The 5,663-nt window shown below is 30.5% G+C and overlaps 2 non-coding genes across 2 annotated transcripts; both read left to right on the top strand.

Moving 5' to 3' along the window:
• Nucleotides 1-2,923: 2,923 nt before the first annotated feature.
• Nucleotides 2,924-2,997, top strand: TRNAV-AAC. The gene has a single exon. It is a non-coding gene; the product is annotated as a tRNA-Val (tRNA).
• Nucleotides 2,998-5,095: 2,098 nt separating this feature from the next.
• TRNAV-AAC lies at nucleotides 5,096-5,169 on the top strand. The gene has a single exon. It is a non-coding gene; the product is annotated as a tRNA-Val (tRNA).
• Nucleotides 5,170-5,663: the final 494 nt, after the last annotated feature.

The raw sequence follows: 5,663 nt of genomic DNA on the forward strand, positions 1-5,663 counted from the left end.
CTTGTGCTACTTTATTTACGGGTTGATAAAAAAACATTTATTTAAAATAATTGATGCAATTAATTTATATATTTTTAATATTTTAATATTAATTATTCAAATATGTGTGACGATAAATGCTAAATAAGTTTTGCTGTGTAGTTATTAAAATTACTTCACCAAAAAATTTGTGTTAAATATAGATTCGTCTAATCAGATAGCCTGAAAAATTTGTATCACTCAATATTTTTTCTGTTTTTGAATTTTGTACTGTTCAACTAGCTGAATCGATTTTTATTTTTATCTGCATTTTCTTAACCATATATCCCCATTCTCACATGCTAAAAGAGAAATAGGATGGTTTAGGACTGATCCATTTTAGAGCCATTTTGAATATAGGAGTCGCAGATATAAAGTATAAATTAAATTTACGTAAAGCAATGAACTAATTTCTCTAATACTGTTCATTATTGTTTACATCTTATCTAGTAATGCATTACTCTGACCTCCATACGATCTGGATCATTGTACAAATAATTAGTTAATGGCCAAAAAACACAGATGGTTTTGTGGTTTAGTTGGTTATCACGTCAATCTAACACACTGAAGGTCTCCTGTTCAAGTCTGGGCGAAGCCATTACAAAACGAGTAGTTTTTTTTATATTAAAAAGGTCCGGTTCGAGTCCGGGCTAAGCCATTTCCAAACGAGAAATAATTTAATCTCCAATTGTAGAAATGTCAATTCTGATCAATCAAAATATTTCCAATGTTTGGTTGTTATTTCAAGTTTAACGTAAGGGGTAAAACCGTAATTTCATCAGCTAGGTTTCTTCCTCCTCTTCTTTCGCCAATGTTTGTTGTTATTTGGTCATCAAAGAAAGGGCTAAAACTATCTTTTCATATTCTGAATTTCTTCTTCCTCCTGTTCCCACCTAATTGTGAAAAATCATTATAGGTGAGGAACATAGCTTTCATTAATTCTAAAAAAAAATGTTCATTGACTATTGCATAACTTACATTTTGGTTCTTCGTTAACAATAAATCTAACCGAGTCCATCGATTATGTGCCTCAATTTGGGATTTGATTTTGCTTGTGCTACTTTATTTACGGGTTGATAAAAAAACATTTATTTAAAATAAGTGATGCAATTAATTTATATATTTTTAATATTTTAATATTAATTATTCAAATATGTGTGACGATAAATGCTAAATAAGTTTTGCTGTGTAGTTATTAAAATTACTTCACCAAAAAATTTGTGTTAAATATAGATTCGTCTAATCAGATAGCCTGAAAAATTTGTATCACTCAATATTTTTTCTGTTTTTGAATTTTGTACTGTTCAACTGGCTGAATCGATTTTTATTTTTATCTGCATTTTCTTAACCATATATCCCCATTCTCACATGCTAAAAGAGAAATAGGATGGTTTAGGACTGATCCATTTTAGAGCCATTTTGAATATAGGAGTCGCAGATATAAAGTATAAATTAAATTTACGAAAAGCAATGAACTAATTTCTCTAATACTGTTCATTATTGTTTACATCTTATCTAGTAATGCATTACTCTGACCTCCATACGATCTGGATCATTGTACAAATAATTAGTTAATGGCCAAAAATACAGATAGTTTTGTGGTTTAGTTGGTTATCACGTCAATCTAACACACTTAAGGTCTCCGGTTCAAGTCCGTGCGAAGCCATCATAAAACGAGTAATTTTTTTTATATTAAAAAGGGCTCCGGTTCGAGTCCGGGCTAAGCCATCTCCAAATGAGAAATAATTTAATCTCCAATGGTAGAAATGTCAATTCTGATCAATCAAAATATTTCCAATGTTTGGTTGTTATTTCAAGTTTAACGTAAGGGGTAAAACCGTACTTTCATCAGCTAGGTTTCTTCCTCCTCTTCTTTCACCAATGTTTGTTGTTATTTGGTCATCAAAGAAATGGCTAAAACTATCTTTTCATATTCTGAGTTTCTTCTTCCTCCTGTTCCCATCTAATTGTGAAAAATCACTATAGTGAGAGGAACATAGTTTTGATTAACTCTAAAAAAGTATGTTCATTAACCATTGCATAACTCACATTTTGGTTATCAGTTAACAATAAATCTAAACGAGTCCATCGATTATGTAACAAGGTTTTCGTGCCTCAATTTGGGATTTGATTTTCCTTGTGCTACATTATTTACGGGTTGATAAAAAAACATTTATTTAAAATAATTGATGCAATTAATTTATATATTTTTAATATTTTAATATTAATTATTCAAATATGTATGACGATAAATGCTAAATAAGTTTTGCTGTGTAGTTATTAAAATTACTTCACCAAAAAATTTGTNGAGTCCATCGATTATGTAACAAGGTTTTCGTGCCTCAATTTGGGATTTGATTTTCCTTGTGCTACTTTATTTACGGGTTGATAAAAAAACATTTATTTAAAATAATTGATGCAATTAATTTATATATTTTTAATATTTTAATATTAATTATTCAAATATGTATGACAATAAATGCTAAATAAGTTTTGCTGTGTAGTTATTAAAATTACTTCACCAAAAAATTTGTTTTAAATATAGATTCGTCTCACCAAATAGCTTGAAAAATTTGTATCACTCAATATTTTTTCTGTTTTTGAATTTTGTACTGTTCAACTGGCTGAATCGATTTTTATTTTTATCTGCCTTTTCTTAACCATATATCCCCATTCTCACATGCTAAAAGAGAAATAGGATGGTTTAGGACTGATCCATTTTAGAGCCATTTTGAATATAGGAGTTGCAGATATAAAGTTTAAATTAAACTTACGAAAAGCAATGAACTAATTTCTCTAATACTGTTCATTACAGTTTACATCTTATCTAGTAATGCATTACTCTGACCTCCATACGATCTGGATCATTGTACAAATAATTAGTTAATGGCCAAAAAATACAGATGGTTTCGTGGTGTAGTTGGTTATCACGTCAGTCTAACACACTGAAGGTCTCCGGTTCAAGTTCGGGCGAAGCCATCACAAAACGAGTAATTTTTTTGTATATTAAAAAGGGCTCCGGTTCGAGTCCGGGCTCAGCCATTTCCAAACGAGAAATAATTTAATCTCCAATGGTAGAAATGTCAATTCTGATCAATCAAAATATTTCCAATGTTTGGTTGTTATTTCAAGTTTAACGTAAGGGGTAAAACCGTACTTTCATCAGCTAGGTTTCTTCCTCCTCTTCTTTCGCCAATGTTTGTTGTTATTTGGTCATCAAAGAAATGGCTAAAACTATCTTTTCATATTCTGAGTTTCTTCTTCCTCCTGTTCCAATCTAATTGTGAAAAATCACTATAGTGAGAGGAACATAGTTTTGATTAACTCTAAAAAAGTATGTTCATTGACCATTGCATAACTCACATTTTGGTTATCAGTTAACAATAAATCTAACCGAGTCCATCGATTATGTAACAAGGTTTTCGTGCCTCAATTTGGGATTTGATTTTCCTTGTGCTACTTTATTTACGGGTTGATAAAAAAACATTTATTTAAAATAATTGATGCAATTAATTTATATATTTTTAATATTTTAATATTAATTATTCAAATATGTATGACGATAAATGCTAAATAAGTTTTGCTGTGTAGTTATTAAAATTACTTCACTAAAAAATTTGTTTTAAATATAGATTCGTCTAATCAGATAGCTTGAAAAATTTGTATCACTCAATATTTTTTCTGTTTTTGAATTTTGTACTGTTCAACTGGCTGAATCGATTTTTATTTTTATATGCCTTTCCTTAACCATATATCCCCATTCTCACATGCTAAAAGTGAAATAGGATGGTTTAGGACTGATCCATTTTAGAGCCATTTTGAATATAGGAGTTGCAGATATAAAGTTTAAATTAAACTTACGAAAAGCAATGAACTAATTTCTCTAATACTGTTCATTACAGTTTACATCTTATCTAGTAATGCATTACTCTGACCTCCATACGATCTGGATCATTGTACAAATAATTAGTTAATGCCCAAAAAACACAGATGGTTTTGTGGTTTAGTTGGTTATCACGTCAATCTAACACACTGAAGGTCTCCTGTTCAAGTCTGGGCGAAGCCATTACAAAACGAGTAGTTTTTTTTATATTAAAAAGGTCCGGTTCGAGTCCGGGCTAAGCCATTTCCAAACGAGAAATAATTTAATCTCCAATTGTAGAAATGTCAATTCTGATCAATCAAAATATTTCCAATGTTTGGTTGTTATTTCAAGTTTAACGTAAGGGGTAAAACCGTACTTTCATCAGCTAGGTTTCTTCCTCCTCTTCTTTCGCCAATGTTTGTTGTTATTTGGTCATCAAAGAAATGGCTAAAACTATCTTTTCATATTCTGAGTTTCTTCTTCCTCCTGTTCCAATCTAATTGTGAAAAATCACTATAGTGAGAGGAACATAGTTTTGATTAACTCTAAAAAAGTATGTTCATTGACCATTGCATAACTCACATTTTGGTTATCAGTTAACAATAAATCTAACCGAGTCCATCGATTATGTAACAAGGTTTTCGTGCCTCAATTTGGGATTTGATTTTCCTTGTGCTACTTTATTTACGGGTTGATAAAAAAACATTTATTTAAAATAATTGATGCAATTAATTTATATATTTTTAATATTTTAATATTAATTATTCAAATATGTATGACGATAAATGCTAAATAAGTTTTGCTGTGTAGTTATTAAAATTACTTCACCAAAAAATTTGTTTTAAATATAGATTCGTCTCATCAAATAGCTTGAAAAATTTGTATCACTCAATATTTTTTCTGTTTTTGAATTTTGTACTGTTCAACTGGCTGAATCGATTTTTATTTTTATCTGCCTTTTCTTAACCATATATCCCCCATTCTCACATGCTAAAAGAGAAATAGGATGGTTTAGGACTGATCCATTTTAGAGCCATTTTGAATATAGGAGTTGCAGATATAAAGTTTAAATTAAACTTACGAAAAGCAATGAACTAATTTCTCTAATACTGTTCATTACTGTTTACATCTTATCTAGTAATGCATTACTCTGACCTCCATACGATCTGGATCATTGTACAAATAATTAGTTAATGCCCAAAAAACACAGATGGTTTCGTGGTGTAGTTGGTTATCACGTCAGTCTAACACACTGAAGGTCTCCGGTTCAAGTCCGGGCGAAGCCATTACAAAATGAGTAGTTTTTTTTTATATTAAAAAGGGCTCCGGTTCGAGTCCGGGCTAAGCCATTTCCAAACGAGAAATAATTTAATCTCCAATGGTAGAAATGTCAATTCTGATCAATCAAAATATTTCCAATGTTTGGTTGTTATTTCAAGTTTAACGTAAGGGGTAAAACCGTACTTTCATCAGCTAGGTTTCTTCCTCCTCTTCTTTCGCCAATGTTTGTTGTTATTTGGTGATCAAAGAAAGGGCTAAAACTATCTTTTCATATTCTGAGTTTCTTCTTCCTCCTGTTCCCATCTAATTGTGAAAAATCACTATAGTGAGAGGATCATAGCTTTGATTAACTCTAAAAAAAAATGTTTATTGACCATTGCATAACTCACATTTTGGTTATCAGTTAACAATAAATCTAACCGAGTCCATCGATTATGTAACAAGGTTTTCGTGCCTCAATTTGGGATTTGATTTTCCTTGTGCTACTTTATTTACGGGT

Source organism: Ipomoea triloba, chromosome 2 (assembly GCF_003576645.1).
Source record: "Ipomoea triloba cultivar NCNSP0323 chromosome 2, ASM357664v1".
Classification (NCBI taxonomy): domain Eukaryota; kingdom Viridiplantae; phylum Streptophyta; class Magnoliopsida; order Solanales; family Convolvulaceae; genus Ipomoea; species Ipomoea triloba.